The following is a 24,653-nucleotide window of genomic DNA, read 5'->3' as shown; positions in this document are numbered from 1 at the left end:
AGGTGTTCGAAATTGGACAATTCAAGTTCAACGGCAGTTCGTTCCTAATTGGAGTGGTTGGTGTATTGCATACTTCTACCGATTGGATTGCACTCAAAACTCACCAAATGACTCCTCCCACCATATTATGATCTTGCCCAAGTTTTGGGCTTGATACGAAATCAATAGGTGTGAGAAATTGGACAATTCAAGTTCAACGGCAGTTCGTTCCTAACTGGAGTGGTTGGTGTATTCCATACTTCTAGCGATTGGATTTCACTCAAAACTCACCAAATGACTCCTCCCACCATATTATGATGTTGCCCAAGTTTTGGGCTCGATCCAAAATCAATAGGTGTGAGAAATTGGACAATTCAAGGTCAACGGCAGTTCGTTCCTAATTGGAGTGGTTGGTGTATTCCATACTTCTAGCAATTGGATTTCACTCAAAACTCACCAAAAGACTCCTCCCACCATATTACGATGTTGCCCAAGTTTGGGGCTCGATCCGAAATCAATAGGTGTGAGAAATTGGACAATTCAAGTTCAACTGCAGTTCGTTTCTAATTGGAGTGGTTGGTGTATTCCACACTTCTAGCGATTGGATTTCACTAAAAACTCACCAAATGACTCCTCCCACCATATTATGATGTTGCCCAAGTTTTGGGCTAGATCCGAAATCAATAGGTGTTCGAAATTGCACAATTCAAGTTCAACGGCAGTTCGTTCCTAATTGGAGTGGTTGGTGTATTGCATACTTCTAGCGATTGGATTTCACTCAAAACTCACCAAATGACTCCTCCCACCACATTATGATGTTGCCCAAGTTTGGGGCTCGATCCGAAATCAATAGGTGTGAGAAATTGGACAATTCAAGTTCAACGGCAGTTCGTTCCTAACTGGAGTGGTTGGTGTATTCCATACTTCTAGCGATTGGATTTCACTCAAAACTCACCAAATGACTCCTCCCACCATATTATGATGTTGCCCAAGTTTGGGGTTCGATCCGAAATTAATAGGTGCGGGAAATTGGACAATTCAAGTTCAACGGCAGTTCGTTCCTAATTGGAGTGGTTGGTGTATTCCATACTTCTAGCGATTGGATTTCACTCAAAACTCACCAAATGACTCCTCCCGCCATATTATGATGTTCCCCAAGTTTGGGGTTCGATCCGAAATTAATAGGTGCGGGAAATTGGACAATTCAAGTTCAACGGCAGTTCGTTCCTAATTGGAGTGGTTGGTGTATTCCATACTTCTAGCGATTGGATTTCACTCAAAACTCACCAAATGACTCCTCCCGCCATATTATGATGTTGCCTGGGTTTTTGGCTCGATCCGAAATCAATAGGTGTGAGAAATTGGACAATACAAGTTCAACGGCAGTTCGTTCCTAATTGGAGTGGTTGGTGTATTCCATACTTCTAGCCATTGGATTTCACTCAAAACTCACCAAATGACTCCTCCCACCATATTATGACGTTGTCCAAGTTTTGGGCTCGATCCGAAATCCATAGGTGTTCGAAATTGGACAATTCAAGTTCCACGGCAGTTCGTTCCTAATTGGAGTGGTTGGTGTATTCCATACTTCTAGCGATTGGATTTCACTCAAAACTCACCAAATGACTCCTCCTACCATATTATGATGTTGCCCAAGTTTTGGGCTCGATCCGAAATCAATAGGTGTTCCAAATTGGACAATTCAAGTTCAACGGCAGTTCGTTCCTAATTGGAGCGGTCGGTGTATTCCATACTTCTAGCGATTGGATTTCACCCAAAACTCACCAAATGACTTCTCCCACCGTATTATGATGTTGCACAAGTCTGGGGTTCGATCCGAAATCAATAGGTGTTCCAAATTGGACAATTCAAGTTCAACGGCAGTTCGTTCCTAATTGGAGTGGTTGGTGTATTCCATACTTCTAGCGATTGGATTTTACTCAAAACTCACCAAATGACTCCTCCCACGATATTATGATGTTTCCCAAGTTTTGGGCTCGATCCGAAATCGATAGGCGTTCCAAATTGGACAATTCAAGTTCAACGGCAGTTCGTTCCTAATTGGAGTGGTTGGTGTATTCCATACTTCTAGCGATTGGATTTCACTCAAAACTCACCAAATGACTCCTCCCACCATATTATGATGTTGCCCAGGTTTTGGGCTCGATCCGAAATCAATAGGTGCGGGAAATTGGACAATTCAAGTTCAACGGCAGTTCGTTCGAAATTGGAGTGATTGGTGTATTGCATACTTCTAGCGATTGGATTTCACTCAAAACTCACCAAATGACTCCTCCCACCATATTATGATCTTGCCCAGGTTTTGGGCTCGATCCGAAATCAATAGGTGTTCCAAATTGGACAATTGAAGTTCAACGGCAGTTCGTTCCTAATTGGAGTGGTTGGTGTATTCCATACTTCTAGCCATTGGATTTCACTCAAAACTCACCAAATGACTCCTCCCACCATACTATGATGTTGCCCAAGTTTTGGGCTCGATCCGAAATCAATAGGTGTTCCAAATTGGACAATTCAAGTTCAACGGCAGTTCGTTCCTAATTGGAGTGGTTGGTGTATTCCATACTTCTAGCGACTGGATTTCTCTCAAAACTCACCAAATGACTCCTCCCACCATATTATGATGTTGCCCAAGTTTTGGGCTCGATCCGAAGTCAATAGGTGTTCCAAATTGGACAATACAAGTTCAACGGCAGTTCGTTCCTAATTGGAGTGGTTGGTGTATTCCATACTTCTAGCGATTGGATAGCACTCAAAACTCATCAAATGACTCCTCGCACCATATTATGATTTTGCCCAAGTTTTGGCCTCGATCCGAAATCAATAGGTGTTCCAAATTGGACAATTCAAGTTCAACGGCAGTTCGTTCCTAATTGGAGTGGTTGGTGTATTCCATACTTCTAGCGATTGGATTTCACCAAATGACTCCTTCCACCATATTATGATCTTGCCCATGTTTTGGCTTGATCCGAAATCAATACCTGTGAGAAATTGGACAATTCAAGTTCAACGGCAGTTCGTTCCTAATTGGAGTGGTTGGTGTATTCCATACTTCTAGCGATTGGATTTCACTCAAAACTCACCAAATGACGCCTCCCAACATATTATGATGTTGCCCAAGTTTTGGGCTAGATCCGAAATCAATAGGTGTGAGAAATTGGACAATTCAAGTTCAACGGCAGTTCGTTCCAAATAGGAATGGTTGGTGTATTCCATACTTCTAGCGATTGGATTTCACTCAAAACTCACCAAATGACTCCTCCCACCATATTATGATGTTGCCCAAGTTTGGGGTTCGATCCGAAATCAATAGGTGCTGGAAATTGGACAATTCAAGTTCAACGGCAGTTCGTTCCTAATTGGAGTGGTTGGAGTATTCCATACTTGTAGCGATTGGATTTCACTCAAAACTCACCAAATGACTCCTCCCACCATATTATGATGTTGCTCAGGTTTTGGGCTCGATCCGAAATCAATAGGTGTGAGAAATTGGACAATTCAAGTTCAACGGCAGTTCGTTCCTAATTGGAGTGGTTGCTGTTTTCCATACTTCTAGCGATTGGATTTCACTCAAAACTCACCAAATGACTCCTCCCACCATATTATAATGTTGCCCAAGTTTTGGGCTCGATCCGAAATCAATAGGTGTTCCAAATTGGACAATTCAAGTTCAACGGCAGTTCGTTCCTAATTGGAGTGGTTGGTGTACTCCATACTTCTAGCGATTGGATTTTACTCAAAACTCACCAAATGACTCCTCCCACCATATTATGATGTTGCCCAAGTTTTGGGCTCGATCCGAAATCAATAGGTGTTCCAAATTGGACAATTCAAGTTCAATGGCAGTTCGTTCCTAATTGGAGTGGTTGGTGTATTCCATACTTCTAGCGATTGGATTTCAGTCAAAACTTACCAAATGACTCCTCCGACCATATAATGATGTTGCCCAAGTTTTGGGCTCGATCCGAAATCAATAGGTTTTCCAAATTGGACAATTCAAGTTCAACGGCAGTTCGTTCCTAACTGGAGCGGTTGGTGTATTCCATACTTCTAGCGATTGGATTTCACTCAAAACTCCCCAAATGACTCCTCCCACCATATTATGTTGTTGCCCAAGTTTTGGGCTCGATCCGAAATCAATAGGTGTTCCAAATTGGACAATTCAAGTTCAACGGCAGTTCGTTCCTAACTGGAGTGGTTGGTGTATTCCATACTTCTAGCGATTGGATTTCACTCAAAACTCACCAATTGACTCCTCCCACCATATTATGATGTTTTATAAGTTTTGGGCTCGATCCGAAATCAATAGGTGTTCCAAATTGGACAATTCAAGTTCAACGGCAGTTCGTTCCTAACTGGAGTGGTTGGTGTATTCCATACTTCTAGCGATTGGATTTCACTCAAAACTCACCAATTGACTCCTCCCACCATATTATGATGTTTTATAAGTTTTGGGCTCGATCCGAAATCAATAGGTGTTCCAAATTGGACAATTCAAGTTCAACGGCAGTTCGTTCCTAACTGGAGTGGTTGGTGTATTCCATACTTCTAGCGATTGGATTTCACTCAAAACTCACCAAATGACTCCTCCCACCATATTATGATGTTGCACAAGTTTTGGGCTCGATCCGAAATCAATAGGTGTTCCAAATTGGACAATTCAAGTTCAACGGCAGTTCGTTCCTAACTGGAGTGGTTGGTGTATTCCATACTTCTAGCGATTGGATTTCACTCAAAACTCACCAATTGACTCCTCCCACCATATTACGATGTTGCCCAAGTTTTGGGCTCGATCCGAAATCAGTAGGTGTTCCAAATTGGACAATTCAAGTTCAACGGCAGTTCGTTCCTAACTGGAGTGGTTGGCGTATTCCATACTTCTAGCGATTGGATTTCACTCAAAACTCACCAATTGACTCCTCCCACCATATTATGAGGTTTTCCAAGTTTTGGGCTCGATCCGAAATCAATAGGTGTTCCAAATTGCACAATTCAAGTTCAACGGTAGTTCGTTCCTAACTGGAGTGGTTCGTGTATTCCATACTTCTAGCGATTGGATTTCACTCAAAACTCACCAAATGACTCCTCCCACCATTTTATGATGTTGCCCAAGTTTTGGGCTCGATCCGAAATCAATAGGTGTTCCGAATTGGACAATTCAAGTTCAACGGCAGTTCGTTCCTAACTGGAGTGGTTGGTGTATTCCATACTTCTAGCGATTGGATTTCACTCAAAACTCACCAATTGACTCCTCCCACCATATTATGAGGTTTTCCAAGTTTTGGGCTCGATCCGAAATCAATAGGTGTTCCAAATTGCACAATTCAAGTTCAACGGTAGTTCGTTCCTAACTGGAGTGGTTCGTGTATTCCATACTTCTAGCGATTGGATTTCACTCAAAACTCACCAAATGACTCCTCCCACCATTTTATGATGTTGCCCAAGTTTTGGGCTCGATCCGAAATCAATAGGCGTTCCGAATTGGACAATTCAAGTTCAACGGCAGTTCGTTCCTAACTGGAGTGGTTGGTGTATTCCATACTTCTAGCGATTGGATTTCACTCAAAACTCACCAATTGACTCCTCCCACCATATTACGATGTTGCCCAAGTTTTGGGCTCGATCCGAAATCAGTAGGTGTTCCAAATTGGACAATTCAAGTTCAACGGCAGTTCGTTCCTAACTGGAGTGGTTGGCGTATTCCATACTTCTAGCGATTGGATTTCACTCAAAACTCACCAATTGACTCCTCCCACCATATTATGAGGTTTTCCAAGTTTTGGGCTCGATCCGAAATCAATAGGTGTTCCAAATTGCACAATTCAAGTTCAACGGTAGTTCGTTCCTAACTGGAGTGGTTCGTGTATTCCATACTTCTAGCGATTGGATTTCACTCAAAACTCACCAAATGACTCCTCCCACCATTTTATGATGTTGCCCAAGTTTTGGGCTCGATCCGAAATCAATAGGTGTTCCGAATTGGACAATTCAAGTTCAACGGCAGTTCGTTCCTAACTGGAGTGGTTGGTGTATTCCATACTTCTAGCAATTGGATTTCACTCAAAACTCACCAAATGACTCCTCCCACCATACTATGATGTTGCCCAAGTTTTAGGCTCGATCCGAAATCAATAGGTGTGAGAAATTGGACAATTCAAGTTCAACGGCAGTTCGTTCCTAATTGGAGTGGTTGGTGTATTCCATACTTCTCGCCATTGGATTTCACTCAAAACTCACCAAATGACTCCTCCCACCATATTATGATGTTGCCCAAGATTTGGGCTCGATCCGAAACAATAGGTGTTCCAAATTGGACAATTCAAGTTCAACGGCAGTTCGTTCCTAATTGGAGTGGTTGGTGTATTCCATACTTCTAGCGATTGGATAGCACTCAAAACTCATCAAATGACTCCTCCCATCATATTATGATTTTGCCCAAGTTTTGGCCTCGATCCGAAATCAATAGGTGTTCGAAATTGGACAATTCAAGTTCAACGGCAATTCGTTCCTAATTGGAGTGGTTGGTGTATTGCATACTTCTAGCGATTGGATTTCACTCAAAACTCACCAAATGACTCCTCCCACCATATTATGATCTTGCCCAAGTTTTGGGCTTGATCCAAAATCAATAGGTGTGAGAAATTGGACAATTCAAGTTCAACGGCAGTTCGTTCCTAATTGGAGAGGTTGGAGTATTCCATACTTCTAGCGATTGGATTTCACTCAAAACTCACCGAATGACTCCTCCCACCATATTATGATCTTGCCCAAGTTTTGGGCTCGATCCGAAATCAATAGGTGTGAGAAATTGGACAATTCAGGTTCAACGGCAGTTTGTTCCTAATTGGAGTGGTCGGTGTATTCCATACTTCTAGCGATTGGATTTCACTCAAAACTCACCAAAAGACTCCTCCCACCATATTATGATGTGGCCCAAGGTTGGGGCTCGATCCGTAATCAATAGGTGTGAGAAATTGGACAATTCAAGTTCAACGGCAGTTCATTCCTAATTGGAGTGGTTTGTGTATTCCATACTTCTAGCGATTGGATTTCACTCAAAACTCACCAAATGACTCCTCCCACCATATTATGATGTTGCCCAAGTTTTGGGCTCGATCCGAAATCAATAGGTGTTCCAAATTGGACAATTCAAGTTCAACGGCAGTTCGTTCCTAATTGGAGTGGTTGGTGTATTCCATACTTCTAGCGATTCGATTTCACTCAAAACTCACCAAATGACTCCTCCCACCATATTATGATGTTGCCCAAGTTTTGGGCTCGATCCGAAATCAATAGGTGTTCCAAATTGGACAATTCAAGTTCAACGGCAGTCCGTTCCTACTTGGAGTGGTTGGTGTATTCCATACTTCTAGCCATTGGATTTCACTCAAAACTCACGAAATGACTCCTCCCACCATATTATGATGTTCCCCAAGTTTGGTGTTCGATCCGAAATCAATAGGTGCGGGAAATTGGACAATTCAAGTTCAACGGCAGTTCGTTCCTAATTGGAGTGGTTGGTGTATTCCATACTTCTAGCGATTGGATTTCACTCAAAACTCACCAAATGACTCCTCCCACCATATTATGATCTTGCCCAAGTTTTGGGCTCGATCCGAAATCAAAAGGTGTGAGAAATTGGACAATTCAAGTTCAACGGCAGTTCGTTCCTAATTGGAGTGGTTGGTGTATTCCATACTTCTAGCGATTGGATTTCACTCAAAACTCACCAAATGACTCCTCCCACCATATTAAGATGTTGCCCAAGTTTGGGGTTCGATCCGAAATCAATAGGTGGTGGAAATTGGACAATTCAAGTTCAACGGCAGTTCGTTCCTAATTGGCGTGGTTGGAGTGTTCCATACTTGTAGCGATTGGATTTCACTCAAAACTCACCAAATGACTCCTCCCACCATATTATGATGTTCCCCAAGTTTGGGGATCGATCAGAAATCAATAGGTGTGAGAAATTGGACAATTCAAGTTCAACGGCAGTTCGTTCCTAATTGGAGTGGTTGGTGTATTCCATACTTCTAACGATTGGATTTCACTCAAAACTCAGCAAAAGACTCCTCCCACCATATTATGACGTTGCCCAAGGTTGGGGCTCGATCCGAAATCAATAGGTGTGAGAAATTGGACAATTCAAGTTCAACGGCAGTTCATTCCTAATTGGAGTGGTTTGTGTATTCCACACTTCTAGCGATTGGATTTCACTCAAAACTCACCAAATGACTCCTCCCACCATATTATGATGTTGCCCAAGTTTCGGGCTCGATCCGAAATCAATAGGTGTGAGAAATTGGACAATTCAAGTTCAACGGCAGTTCGTTCCAAATTGGAGTGGTTGGTGTATTCCATACTTCTAGCAATTGGATTTCACTAAAAACTCACCAAATGACTCCTCCCCACCATATTATAATGTTGCCCAAGTTTTGGGCTCGATCCGAAATCAATAGGTGTTCCAAATTGGACAATTCAAGTTCAACGGCAGTTCGTTCCTAATTGGAGTGGTTGGTGTATTCCATACTTATAGCGATTGGATTTCCCTCAAAACTCCCCAAATGACTCCTCCCACCATATTATGATCTTGCCCAAGTTTTGGGCTCGATCCGAAATCAATAGGTGTGAGAAATTGGACAATTCAAGTTCAACGGCAGTTCGTTCCTAATCGGAGTGGTTGGTGTATTCCATACTTCTAGCAATTGGATTTCACTCAAAACAAACCAAATGACTCCTCCCACCATATTATGATGTTGCCCAAGTTCGAGGCTCGATCCGAAATCAATAGGTGTGATAAATTGGACAATTCAAGTTCAACGGCAGTTCGTTCCTAATTGGAGTGGTTGGTGTATTCCATACTTCTAGCGATTGGATTTCACTCAAAACTCACCAAATGACTCCTCCCACCATACTATGATGTTTCCCAAGTTTTGGGCTCGATCCGAAATCAATAGGTGTGAGAAATTGGACAATTCGAGTTCAACGGCAGTTCGTTCCTAATTGGAGTGGTTGGTGTATTCCATACTTCTAGCGATTGGATTTCACTCAAAACTCACCAAATGACTACTCCCACCATATTATGATGTTGCCCAACTTTTGGGAATAGGTGTTCCAAATTGGACAATTCAAGTTCAATGGCAGTTCGTTCTTAATTGGAGTGGTTGGTGTATTCCATACTTCTAGCGATTGGATTTCACTCAAAACTCACCAAATGACTCCTCCCACCATATTATGATGTTGCCCAAGTTTTGGGCTCGATCCGAAATCAATAGGTGTGAGAAATTGGACAATTCAAGTTCAACGGCAGTTCGTTCCTAATTGGAGTGGTTGGTGCATTCCATACTTCTAGCGATTGGATTTCACTCAAAACTCACCAAATGACTCCTCCCACCATATTATGATGTTGCCCAAGTTTTGGGCTCGATCCGAAATCAATAGGTGTGAGAAATAGGACAATTCAAGTTCAACGGCAGTTCGTTCCTAATTGAAGTGGTTGGTGTATTCCATACTTCTAGCAATTGGATTTCACTCAAAACTCACCAAATGACTCCTCCCACCATATTATGATGTTGCCCAACTTTTGGAAATAGGTGTTCCAAATTGGACAATTCAAGTTCAACGGCAGTTCGTTCTTAATTGGAGTGGTTGGTGTATTCCATACTTCTAGCGATTGGATTTCACTCAAAACTCACCAAATGACTCCTCCCACCATATTATGATGTTGCCCAAGTTTGGGGCTCTATCCGAAATCAATAGGTGTGAGAAATTGGACAATTCAAGTTCAACGGCAGTTCATTCCTAATTGGAGTGGTTGGTGTATTCCATACTTATAGCGATTGGATTTCTCACAAAACTCACCAAATGACTCCTCCCACCATATTATGATGTTGCCCAAGTTTGGGGCTCTATCCGAAATCAATAGGTGTGAGAAATCGGACAATTTAAGTTCAACGGCAGTTCGTTCCAAATTGGAGTGGTTGGTGTATTCCATACTTCTTGCGATTGGATTTCCCTCAAAACAAACCAAAGGACTCCTCCCAACATATTATAATGTTGCCCAAGTTTTGGGCTCGATCCGAAATCAATAGGTGTTCGAAATTGGACAATTCAAGTTCAACGGCAGTTTGTTCCTAATTGGAATGGTTGGTGTATTCCATACTTCTAGCGATTGGATTTCACTCAAAACTCACCAAATGACTCCTCCCACCATATTATGATGTTGCCCAAGTTTTGGGCTCGATCCGAAATCAATAGGTGTGAGAAATTGGACAATTCAATTTCAACGGCATTTCGTTCCTAATTCGAGTGGTTAGTGTATTCTCTTCTAGCGATTGGATTCCACTCAAAACTCACCAAATGACTCCTCCCACCATATTATGTTGTTGCCCACGTTTTGGGCTCGATCCGAAATCAATAGGTGTGAGAAATTGGATAATTCAAGTTCCACGGCAGTTCGTTCCCAATTGGAGTGGTTGGTGTATTCCTTACTTCTAGCGATTGGATTTCACTCAGAACACACCAAATGACTCCTCCCGACAAATTATGATGTTGCCCATGTTTTGGACTCGATCCGAAATCAATAGGTGTTCCAAATTAGACAATTCTAGTGCAACGGCAGTTCGTTCCTAATCGGAGTGGTTGGTGTATTCCATACTTCAAGCGATTGGATTTCACTCAAAACTCACCAAATGACTCCTCCCACCATATTATGATGTTACCCAAGTTTTGGACTCGATCCGAAATCAATAGGTGTTCCAAATTGGACAATTCAAGTTCAACGGCAGTTCGTTCCTAATTGGAGTGGTTGGTGTATTCCATACTTCTAGCAATTGGATTTCACTCAAAACTCACCAAAGGACTCCTCCCACCATATTATGATGTTGCCCAAGTTTTGGGCTCGATCCGAAATCAATAGGTGTGAGAAATTGGACAATGCAAGTTCAACGGCAGTTCGTTCCGAATTGGAGTGGTTGGTGTATTCCATACTTCTAGCGATTGGATTTCACTCAAAACTCACCAAATGACTCCTCGCACCATATTATGATGGTGCCCAAGTTTGGGGCTCGATCCGAAATCAATAGGTGTGAGAAATTGGACAATTCAAGTTCAACGGCAGTTCGTTCCAAGTTGGAGTGGTTGGTGTATTCCATACTTCTAGCGATTGGATTTCCCTCAAAACTCACCAAAGGACTCCTCCCACCATATTATGATGTTACCCAAGTTTTGGGCTCTATCCGAAATCAATAGGTGTTCGAAATTAGCGATTGGATTTCACTCAAAACTCACCAAATGACTCCTCCCACCATATTATGATGTTGCCCAAGTTTTGGGCTCGATCCGAAATCAATAGGTGTGAGACATTGGTCAATTCAATTTCAACGACAAATCGTTCCTAATTGGAGTGGTTGGTGTATTCCATACTTCTAGCGATTTGACTTCACTCAAAACTCACCAAATGACTCCTCCCACCAAATTACGATGTTTCCCAAATTTTGGGCTCGATCCGAAATCAATAGGTGTGAGAAATTAGCGATTGGATTTCACTCAAAACTCACCAAAGGACTCCTCCCACCATATTATGATGTTGCCCAAGTTTTGGGCTCGATCCGAAATCAATCGGTGTATTCCATACTTCTAGCGATTGGATTTCACTCAAAACTCACCAAATGACTCCTCCCACCATATTATGATGTTGCCCAAGTTTTGGGGTCGTTCCGAAATCAGTAGGTGTTCAAAATTGGACAATTCAAGTTCAACGGCAGTTCGTTCCTAACTGGAGTGGTTGGTGTATTCCATACTTCTAAAGATTGGATTTCAATCAAAACTCACCAAACCACTCCTCCCACCATATTATGATGTTGCCCAAGTTTTGGGCTCGATCCGAAATCAATAGGTGTGAGAAATTGGTCAATTCAATTTCAACGAAAGTTCGTTTCTAATTGGAGTGGTTGGTGTATTCCAGACTTCTAGCGATTGGATTTCACTCAAAACTCACCAAATGACTCCTCCCACCATATTATGATGTTGCCCAAGTTTTGTGCTCGATCCGAAATCAATAAATTGGACAATTCAAGTTCAACGGCCGTTCGTTCCTAATTGGAGTGGTTGGTGTATTCCATACTTCTAAAGATTGGATTTCACTCAAAACTCACCAAATGACTCCTCCCACCATATTATGATGTTGCCCAAGTTTTGGGCTAGATCCGAAATCAATAGGTGTAAGAAATTGGACAATTCAAGTTCAACGGCAGTTCGTTCCAAATAGGAATGGTTGGTGTATTCCATACTTCTAGCGATTGGATTTCACACAAAACTCACCAAATGACTCCTCCCACCATGTTATGATGTTGCCCAAGTTTTGGGCTCGATCCGAAATCAATAGGTGTGAGAAATTGGTCAATTCAATTTCAACGACAGTTTGTTCCTAATTGGAGTGGTTGGTGTATTCCATACTTCTAGCGATTGGATTTCACTCAAAACTAACCAAATGACTCCTCCCACCATATTATGATGTTGCCCAAGTTTTGGGCTCGATACGAAATCAATAGGTGTGAGAAATTGGACAATTCAAGTTCAACGGCAGTTCGTTCCTAATTGGAGTGGTTGGGGTATTCCATACTTCTAGCGATTGGATTTCACTCAAAACTAACCAAATGACTCCTCCCACCATATTATGATGTTGCCCAAGTTTTGGGCTCGATCCGAAATCAATAGGTGAAAGAAATTGGACAATTCAAGTTCAACGGCAGTTCGTTCCTAATTTGAGTGGTTGGTGTACTCCATACTTCTAGCGATTGGATTTCACTCAAAACTAACCAAATGACTCCTCCTACCATATTATGATGTTGCCCAAGTGTTGGGCTCGATCCGAAATAAATATGTGTTCCAAATTGGACAATTCAAGTTCAACGGGAGTTCGTTCCTAATTGGAGTGGTTCGTGTATTCCCTACTTCTAGCGATTGGATTTCACTCAAAACTCACCAAACGACTCCTCCCACCATAATATGTTGTTGCCCAAGTTTTGGGCTCGATCCAAAATCAATAGGTGAAAGAAATTGGACAATTCAAGTTCAACGGCAGTTCGTTCCAAAGTGGAGTGGTTGGTGTATTCCATACTTCTGGCGATTGGATTTTACTCAAAACTCACCAAATGACTCCTCCCACCATATTATGATGTTGCCCAAGTTTGGGGCTCGATCCGAAATCAATAGGTGTGAGAGATTGGACAATTCATTTTCAACGGCAGTTCGTTCCAAATTGGAGTGGGTGGTGTATTCCAAACTTCTAGCGATTGGATTTCACTCAAAACTCACCAAATGACTCCTCCCACCATATTTTATTGTTGCCCAAGTTTTGGGCTCGATCTGAAATTAATAGGTGTTCCAAATTGGACAATTCAAGTTCAACGGCAGTTCGTTCCTAATTGGAGTGGTTGGTGTATTCCATACGTCCATAGATTGGATTTCACTCAAAACTCACCAAATGACTCTTCCCACCATATTATGATGTTGCCCAAGTTTGGGGCTCGATCCGAAATCAATAGGTGTGAGAAATTGGACAATTCAAGTTCAACGGCAGTTCGTTCCTAATTGGACTGGTTGGTGTATTCCACACTTTTAGCGATTGGATTTCACTCAAAACTCCCCAAATGACTCCTCCGCCCATATTTTATTGTTGCCCAAGTTTTGGGCTCGATCTGAAATTAATAGGTGTTCCAAATTGGACAATTCAAGTGCAACGGCAGTTCGTTCCTAATTGGAGTGGTTGGTGTATTCCATGCTTTTAGCGATTGGATTTCACTCAAAACTCACCAAATGACTCTTCCCACCATATTATGATATTGCCCACGTTTGGGGCTCGATCCGAAATCAATAGGTGTGAGAAATTGGACAATTCAAGTTCAACGGCAGTTCGTTCCCAATTGGAGTGGTTGGTGTATTCGATACTTCTAGCGATTGGATTTCACTCAAAACTAACCAAATGACTCCTCCCACCACATTATGATGTTGCCCAAGTTTTGGGCTCGATCCGAAATCAATAGGTGTTCCAAATTGGACAATTCAAGTTCAACGGCAGTTCGTTCCTAATTGGAGTCGTTGGTGTATTCCATACTTCTAGCGATTGGATTTCACTCAAAACTCACCAAATGACTCCTCCAACCATATTATGATGTTGCCCAAGTTTTGGGCTCGATCCGAAATCAATAGGTGTTCCAAATTGGACAATTCAAGTTCAACGTCTGTTCGTTCCTGATTGGAGTGGTTGGTGTATTCCATACTTCTAGCGATTGGATTTCACAAAAAACTCACCAAATAACTCCTCCCACCATATTATGATGTTGCCCAAGTTTTGGGCTTGATCCGAAATCAATAGGTTCAGAAATTGGACAATTCGAGTTCAATGGCAGGTGTTTCCAAATTGCAGTGGTTGGTGTATTCCATACTTCTAGCGATTGGATTTCACTCAAAACTCACCAAATGACTCCTCCCACCATATTACGATGTTGCCCAAGTTTTGGGCTCGATCCGAAATCAATAGGTGAGAGAAATTGGACAATTCAAGTTCAACGGCCGTTCGTTCCTAATTGGAGTGGTTGGTGTATTCCATACGTCTAGCTATTGGATTTCACTCAAAACTCACGAAATGACTCCTCCCACCATATTATGATTTTGCCCAAGTTTTGGGATCGATCCCAAATCAATAGGTGTTTGAAATTGGTCAATTCAATTTCAACGACAGTTCGTTCCTAATTGGAGTGGTTGGTGTATTCCATACGTCTAGCGATTGAATTTCACTCAAAACTCACCAAATGACTCCTCCCACCATATTATGATGTTGCCCAAGTTTTGGGCTCGATCCTAAATCAATATGTGTGAGAAATTGGTAAATTCAATTTCAAAGAAAGTTCGTTCCTAATTGGAGTGGTGGGTGTATTGCATACTTCTAGCGATTGGATTTCACTTAAAACTAACCAAATGACTCCTCCCACCATATTATGACGTTGCCCAAGTTTTGGGCTCGATCCGAAATCAATTGGTGTTCTAAATTGGACAATTCAAGTTCAACGGTAGTTCGTTCGTAATTGGAGTGGTTGGTGTATTACATACTTCTAGCGATTGGATTTCACTCAAAACTCATCAAATGACTCCTCCCACCATATTATGTTGTTTCCCAAGTTTTGGGCTCGATTCGAAATCATTAGGTGTTCCAAATTGGACAATTCAATTTCAACGGCAGTTCGTTTCTAATTGGTGTGGTTGGTGGATTCCATACTTCTAGCGATTGGATTTCACTCAAAACTCACCAAATGACTCCTCCCACCATATTATGATGTTGCCCAAGTTTGGGGCTCGATCCGAAATCAATAGGTGTGAGAAATTGGACAATTCAAGTTCAACGGCAGTTCGTTCCTAATTTGAGTGGTTGGTGTATTCCATACTTCTAGCGATTGGATTTCACTCAAAACTAACCAAATGACTCCTCCCACCATATTATGATGTGGCCCAAGTTTTGGGCTCGATCCGAAATCAATAGGTGTTCCATATTGGACAATTCAAGTTCAACGTCAGTTCGTTCCTAATTGGAGTGGTTGGTGTATTCCATACTTCTAGCGATTGGATTTCACTCAAAACTCACCAAATGACTCCTCCCACCATATTACGATGTTGCCCAAGTTTTGGGCTCGATCCGAAATCAATAGGTGAGAGAAATTGGACAATTCAAGTTCAACGGCCGTTCGTTCCTAATTGGAGTGGTTGGTGTATTCCATACGTCTAGCGATTGGATTTCACTCAAAACTCACGAAATGACTCCTCCCACCATATTATGATTTTGCCCAAGTTTTGGGATCGATCCCAAATCAATAGGTGTTTGAAATTGGACAATTCAAGGTCAACGGCAGTTCGTTCCTAATTGGAGTGGTTGGTGTATTCCACACTTCTAGCGCTTGGATTTCACTCAAAACTAACGAAATGACTCCTCCCACCATATTATGATATTGCCCAAGTTTTGGGCTCGATCCGAAATCAATAGGTGTTCCAAATTGGACAATTCAAGTTCAACGGCAGTTCGTTCCTAACTGGCGTGGTTGGTGTATTCCACACTTCTAGCGATTGGATTTCCCCCAAAACTCACCAAATGACTCCTCCCACCATATTATGATGTTGCCCATGTTTTGGGCTCGATCCGAAATCAATAGGTGTAAGAAATTGGTCAATTCAAATTCAGTGACAGTTCGTTCCTAATTGGAGTGGTTGGTGTATTCCATACGTCTAGCGATTGGATTTCACTCAAAACTTACTAAATGACTCCTCCCACCATATTATGATGTTGCCCATGTTTTGGGCTCGATACGAAATCAATAGGTGTTCGAAATTGGACAATTCAAGTTCAACGGCAGTTCGTTCCTAATTGGAGTGGTTGGTGTATTCCATACTTCTAGCGATTGGATTTCGCTCAAAACTAACCAAATGACTCCTCCAACCATATTATGATGTTGCCTAAGTTTTGGGTTCGATCCGAAATCAATAGGTGTTCCAAATTGGACAATTCAAGTTCAACGGCAGTTCGTTCCTAATTGGAGTGCTTGGTGTATTCTATACTTCTAGCGATTGGATTTCACTAAAAACTCACCACATGACTCCTCCCACCATATTATGATGTTGCCCAAGTTTTGGGCTCGATACGAAATCAATAGGTGTTCGAAATTGGACAATTCAAGTTCAACGGCAGTTCGTTCCTAATTGGAGTGGTTGGTGTATTCCGTACTTCTAGCGATTGGATTTCACTCGAAACTATCCAAATAACTCCTCCCACCATATTATGATGTTCCCCAAGTCTTGGGCTCGATCCGAAATTAATAGTTGTAAGAAATTGGACAATTCAAGTTGAAAGGAAGTTCGTTCCAAATTGGAGGGTTTGGGGTCGTTCATAGTTCTTGCGATTGGATTTCACTAAAAACAAACCAAATATCTCCTCCCGCCATATTATGATGTTGCCCGAGTTTTGGGCTTGATCCGAAATCAATAGGTGTAAGAAATTGGACAATTCAAGTTCAACGGCAGTTCGTTCCTAATTGGAGTGGTTGGTGTATTCGATACTTCTAGCGATTGGATTTCACTCAAAACTAACCAAATGACTCATCCCACCATATTATGATGTTGCCCAAGTTTTGGGCTCGATCCGAAATCAATAGGTGTTCCAAATTGGACAATTCAAGTTCAACGGCAGTTCGTTCCTAATTGGAGTGGTTGTTGTATTCCATACTTTTAGCGATTGGATTTCACTCAAAACTCACCAAATGACTCCTCCAACCATATTATGATGTTGCCCAAGTTTTGGGCTCGATCCGAAATCAATAGGTGTTCCAAATTGGACAATTCAAGTTCAACGGCAGTTCGTTCCTAATTGGAGTGGTTGTTGTATTCCATACTTCTAGCGATTGGATTTCACTCAAAACTCACCAAATGACTCCTCCAACCATATTATAATGTTGCCCAAGTTTTGGGCTCGATCCGAAATCAATAGGTGTTCCAAATTGGACAATTCAAGTTCAACGGCAGTTCGTTCCTAATTGGAGTGCTTGGTGTATTCCATACTTCTAGCGATTGGATTTCACTAAAAACTCACCACATGACTCCTCCCACCATATTATGATTTTGCCCGAGTTTTGGGCTCGATCCGAAATCAATAGGTGTGAGAAATTGGACAATTCAAGTTCAACGGCAGTTCGTTCCTAATTGGAGTGGTTGGTGTATTCGATACTTCTAGCGATTGGATTTCACTCAAAACTAACAAAATGACTCCTCCCACCATATTATGATGTTGCCCAAGTTTTGGGCTCGATCCGAAATCAATAGGTGTTCCAAATTGGATAATTCAAGTTCAACGGCAGTTCGTTCCTAATTGGAGTGGTTGGTGTTTTCCATACTTCTAGCGATTGGATTTCACTCAAAACTCACCAAATGACTCCTCCAACCATATTATGATGTTGCCCAAGTTTTGGGCTCGATCCAAAATCAATAGGTGTTCCAAATTGGACAATTCAACACTACTACAAAAAGGGCAAAAGACGACCAGTAAACAACGACGGTAGATCAAAAAACCGTCGTTGTTTTTTAAAAGACGACGGTAATAGAAACCCGTCGTAGAAACATACTTTAAACACCTAAAAAACGGCACACGTATAGATATTTTGAAACCACGACGCACCAAATTAAAAAAGCGTCGTCTTATTACAAAGGTATTTTCATAGTTAAAATCTGAACCTAAAAACAACGACTGCATCTATGAAATCACCGCCGTGGAAAATAAAGACGACGATATAAAAATAAGACGCCGTGTTAATTAATTAATAAACACGACCCAATTTTCTTAGTCAGCGACGCATAAATTCAAAGGAATCTACGACGGTTAATTACAAAAAAAATCGCCGCTTTAAATTAAGTTACCACGACTGTAAATATAAATTTATCGACTTTTTAATTATAATATACTACGACGGTATCCATAACTCTACTGTCGCATAATTGTACTAACCACGACGGTTTGTTAAATTAACGACGTACAAATTTTATGCAATTATTCGTCTATCATTACCAGAATGAACTCTGTTCCTCATCATAATCGAACCAGAATGAACAAAGGCAATGTTTTAGAAGTGGATGATGTGCCAATTACTCTCACAAGGAGTTTGAGGGCAAGAAGCTTGTCTCAGCCGCCAAGGAAGGTCTCAAGCTTGATGAGAGTGAAGACGAGGCAAAGAAGAAGGAAGAGTTGAAGGAGAAGTTTGAGGGACTCTGCAAGGTTGTGAAGGATGTTTTGGGTGACAGAGTGGAGAAGGTTGTGGTGTCTGACCGTCTGACCGTGCTGGACTGCCAACATGGAAAGAATCATGAAGGCTCAGGCCTTGAGGGATAACAGAGCGGCTGGGTACATGTCGAGCAAGAAGACCATGGAGATCAACCCAGAGAACCCCATCATGGAGGAGCTGAGAAAGAGGGCTGATGCAGACCTTGTTCTCCTTCTGTGCAGAAAGACAATATTTAGATGATGTGTGCGTGTTTGTGTCTTTCAGATACACAAACGCGCCCACACATCAACATCCAAACTGAAAAATGAAAGCGAGATGAGACAGAGAGGTGATGTGCCTCCAGAGAATTGAGAAAAAGTTGAAACCCTAATTGAAAAATGAAGACGACAGAAAGACAGAAAACCCATTATTTATAAACAAATCTTATATACCACGTCGGTGTTTTAAAATATAGACGTTTATATATAACATACACGTCCTTTAAATTTAAAATAAGGTCGTATAAATTATTTAACAACGACGCTATATAAAAACGACGTTGTAATTTTTTGGAAAATTAATTAATTGTGTAATTAAAAAAATTACACGTCGGTATGAGTAATTAAAACGACGTGGTATTAATTTTTAACGTCGTTATTATTGAATATAAGGTCGTTTGGTAAATTGGAAAATGACGATTCATCTTTTTTGAAGAAACATGCGTCGTGTAATTCGATTTCAAAACGTCGTTTCATTAAAACATACCGTCGTTGAAAGTAATATTATAGGGCAGTGTTAACAATAGCGCCGTATAATGTATCATACTAGGGCGCATACTATTAATAGCGTCGTTGTTATGAAAAGGTTTTTTTTTTATTATTTTAAACTTTTCGCCTTCCTGACCCATACTTGCATTGGTTCCAAACCCGAGAAAAACTTTCAAGCTTTTCTCATTTTTCATTCTCCAAGAACTGTTTCAAACTTTCAAGCTTATCTCCTCTTCGTCTTCATCTCTGAACTGAAACACCAAACTCCAGAAGAAAGCTTTCATCGCAAGCAAAGGGTAAGCATTTCTGGAAGGATTTTTGTTCCTGTTTTGCATGCGCATATCATTTTCTTTTTTTTAAATCTTTTTACATTTTTTCTTTCCAAGTTTGATAAAATTTGCAGACAAAGACGAAAAGTTTCCAAGTTTGAACACTACTCTGGTTCTTTTACTTCAACTAAATAAGACGACGGTGGCTTATTATTTACGTGGTTAGATTTATAGACCACGACGGTTCGTCAGTCACCCTAGCGTCATGTGAAAGTGTTCGTCGTTGTTTTTTAAAATGATATCCTTTTTTTGTTTTTGATTTTTAAGGATATCATTTTAAGTTTCCAAGCTTTCATCGCATGTTTGATTTCTCTGAACAATGGTTTTTGTTTCGAAAATCTTTTTAATTATTTTTCTGCTGAAAATATTTTACGTTGTTCCTAATTTGTTTTTGTGGTATAGACGACGGTATATTAATATTTACGTCGTTTTATTTTCAATACCACGGCGAATGTTTATTATTAACGTCGTTGTAATATTTAATACTCTGTTTTTATTATATCATAAGACGTCGGTTGTTTATTATTGACGTCATTGTAATATTTTATCACGTCGGTGATTAATTACCGTCGTGTAAAATTATTATTACGTCGTTTGTTTTGTTCTTACGTCGTTTGAAATATTATAATACGTCGTAGTTTATAAATAATCGTCGTGGTTTTTCTTAATTTCACTGATATATTTTCACTTGCAGGTTTAATTTGTCTGTAACCATGGTTTCTCAATCCCAAAGTATGGAGTCTGGTTTGAAAAAAAATGAATCCTCGAAGAAGGAGCTTAGAGTTGTAAATCCTCAAACCAAGGCCTCGAAGAAGATGAAGCTTGTTTCATCTTCTGAGACAGAACCAGCCAGCACGGCAACTATTTCTGAGGAGGCAAAGTCAGGTCGGGGTATGAGCACAATGCCCCGTGTTGTGCAGAGAAAAATTCAGAAAATCAAGCCTGTTGTTGAGTACAATGAAGAAGGGAAACCTTATGGCCGTGCACATAATGAGATGCAGTCCTACATTGGTGTGTTGGCACGCTCCAGAGTCCCACTTGTGGACAAGAAATGGATTCAAATATCCAAGGATATAAAAGAGCAGATTTGGGAAGCCGTTGACATGGCTTTTGTGGTTGGTAAAGGGGGCAAGCAAATGGTGCTATCTTCTGCCGCCAAGAAATGGAAAGATTTCAAGTCCACACTAACGAGGTTTCATATCCTTCCATTCATCAAGGAGCAGGATAGATTAAGGCAGCCCCCTGAAACATACAAATTCATAGAGAAAGCTCAATGGGATGCCTTTGTAGCTTCAAGGTTATCTAAAGAATTTGAGGCTGTGCATGAAGAACAATCACAGAGGAGGGAGAAACTCGAGTACAATCATCGATTGTCTCGAAAAGGATATGTTGGTTTTAAGGAGGACTTGAAGGAAATCATGCCTGGGGTAGATATTGATCGATCTACCTTATGGAAAAAAGCAAGAGAAGACAAACATGGTAACATCCCGGATCCAAAGACTGCAGAGAAAGCAAAATTAATTGTAAGCCTACTCACTCTGTTTTAAAAATTTTATTACGTCTGCTGTTATATTTTTCCGTCGTGTGAAAAGTTTTACTACGTCGAAATATTTTAAAAGGCGACGTTAAAGGTCTGAATCTGGAATCCATGCTCTGTTTTTTGTAATTATAACATAAGACGTCGGTGTATTATTATTTACGTCGTGTTAATATATTAATAACGTCGGTATTTAGTTAGCGTCGTCTTAAATATTATATTACGTCGATTGTTATGTTATTGAGTCGTGTGAAATATTATATTACGTCTATTTTTTATAAATAACCGTCGTTTGTTTCCTTATTCTGACTTTTTATTATGTCTTTTTGTTAGGATGATTTGCAAAAGCAAGTCTCTGAAGGCACAATTTCTCTGTCAGGATCCAATGATGTTTTGACAATGGCTTTGGGTCCCGAGCATCCAGGAAGAGTTAGAGGTGTAGGGGCTGGGGTTTCCCCTAAGCAATACTTCAACTTACCTAGACAACAGAAGGTTAGGTTTGCTGATCAATTGAAGGAAAGTGTAAGACTTGTCCTTCAAGAAGAGACTTTGAAAATGGAGGCTAGATCAAGGGAAGAGAGTTTAAAGATGGAGGCTAGGACGAAGCAATTGGTAGAAGCTGAGAGGGAAAATTTGCTGAGTCAGCTTTCAAAAATCATCCCCAATTTTGATCCAAGCCTGCTGAAACTGAATACATTGTCCCAAATCCAAGGGCAAAGTCCCAAAAATCCAATGTCTGACAAAGCAAGCTGTTCTGGGGCACTTGATGTTAGAGCCCTACAATTTGAGGAGGATACTGCCAAGAATGGGGAACAGCAGGAGGAAATGGTAACGTCTTTGAACTTTGAATTTTCTGTTTCTCTGTTTATATTTACCGTCGTCTGTTAATGTTTACCACGACGGTTTATTTATTTGTTTTAATTTTTCTACAATGTCATTTATATATTTCTTTATTTCTTATAACAGAAATCAGGGGAAGTTGAAAAGAGAGTAGAAGGAAAGATACTTGAGATAGTTGAACAGGTAAATTCTCATAACTTTGCTTTTTTCAATTTTTTTTTTCAATAAAGGAATTACCACGACGTTTAATGAATGTTACACGTCTGCAATTATTTAATTGAATGTTTAAATTGTTGTACAAGCTTAGATACCGTCGTAGTATATGAAATACCACGACGTTTATTATTTACCGTCGTGTGATTAAATATACACATCTGTAATTATTAAATACCGTCGTTTGTTATTATTACCACGACGGTTTAATTTAATTGTTTTACTTTTTTTTTTTTGCCCTTTTTGTACTATGTCTTATATATATTGAGTTTATTTCTTATAACAGAAATCTGGGGATCGTGAAAAGATTGAAGAAAAGAAAGATGAAAAGGTAAATTCTCTTAACTTTGCCTTTTTCATTTCTTTTTCAAGTTTCAGACGTCTATATTTTCTTTCAACCGTCGTTTGTTTTAATTGAATGTTTAAATTATTGTACAATCTTTCTTATATATATATCTCTTTATTTATTAAAACAGCAATCCAGTGTTGGAGAAAAGAAAATTGAAAAGGTAAATTCATTAATTATGAATTTTGCATTTGAATTAGACGTCGGTTTTATTTAAACGACGTAATAAAGTATTCATTACGACGGTATTTTGTTACCGTCGTGTAACTCATTTTAAGACGACGTTTTGTTATTTAAACCGTCGTTGTTATTTATTTACCACGTCACTTATGTTGCTTTATTTGTTCAAACAGAGTACTGAAGTACCAGATTATACAAAGCTGGAGTTGCCATCTTCTTTACAATCCCTTTGTAGTTATGTTGAATCGACACTAAAGCCTCAGGAGAAGGCTATGAGCTTTATGATTGAGAAGGAGGTGTTTGGCATAGATCGTAACACCTTCGTCTTGCATGAAGATATTACCCAATTTGCTGGCATGGAAGAAATTGGGGCTACTGTCGTTGCAATATATATGAGGTTTGTCCTTATCAAATATTCATTTGACACTCTCCTTTTGTTTAAAAAAAAAAAGACTCATGGTTTCAATTCATATATTTAGGTGCCTGTTTGATCATCTGAAAGCTGCAAATATGGTGAATATGGTTGGCTTTATAGACCATGCTCTAGCTAGTGCTGACGCTGGTTCATTAACTGAAAGATCACGTCTCGTAGCCAATCGTCTTCAAAAAACAGATGGTGAACAGATTTTCCTGATGCCTTACAATCCAGGGTTAGTCTCCAAAACAAAAAACAGGATTTTGTTTGTATGATGCTCTGCATATAACACTATTTAACCTTTATATTTATTTTGTGCAGCCGTCATTGGGTCTTGATCATTGTAAGAGCAAAGAAGGAAACCGTATATTTTCTGGATCCACTGCCTGGAAATCGGTTTGTGGATGAGGACGGGAAAAACATTGTGAACTCTGCTCTAAAAATGTATAATACACACATAGGCAGAGTAGGCCGTAAAACACCTCTCTGGAAAACTCTGCCCGGCACTCCAAAGCAACCAAGCAGTGTAGAATGCGGGTATTATGTCATGCGCTTTATGAGAGACATCATAAATGATACTTCCCTGGAATTTGAGAAGATGGTAAGAAGAAAATTTTCAGATTTATTTTTATGTGGGTTTTTATATTATGAACGACGGTAAATTAAAAATACCGTCGTTGAATATATATACTATGTCGGTGAATGAATAATAGCGTCGTCTGTGAGATTAATCTTTGTTTATGGACTGCAGTTTGCCAAAGGAAAGGATCAAGCGCCATACCCCCAAGCTGCCATTGAAGAAGTTAGGAAAGAATGGGCAGAGTTTGTGTGTGTTCATATGGAGTAGAGGAATTTTAGCATACTTAAACATTTTTATAAAATGTACAAATTTTGTTAGAATTAGACAAGTTTTTGTACAAAATTGGTTAGAATTCCCAAGTTTTTGTTGAAATCAACGTCCCTGTAAATTTGTTGAGGTTTTCATGTTGTGAAAAACCGTAGTTTGTTCAAAAAGACATTGTATACACATAACAACGTCACAGTTTTTAAAAAAGCGACGTAAGAGGTTTTTCAAACGACGCTCTTGGTTCTATAGACGACGTTGTTTTTTTGATATTAGACGGCGAGAAGTTAAGAGTTGTGGTCGTGGAAAATATTTTGTACGTCGTTTTATGTGCAAAAATGGTCATGGTTTAGAATTTAAACGACGTTTTGTTTTAAAATTAAGTCGTTTA

This window comes from Prunus avium, chromosome 3, assembly GCF_965620075.1.
Source record: "Prunus avium chromosome 3, drPruAviu1.hap1.1, whole genome shotgun sequence".
Classification (NCBI taxonomy): domain Eukaryota; kingdom Viridiplantae; phylum Streptophyta; class Magnoliopsida; order Rosales; family Rosaceae; genus Prunus; species Prunus avium.
The sequence above is the reverse complement of the archived record's forward strand: the minus strand, read 5'-3'. Positions refer to the sequence as shown.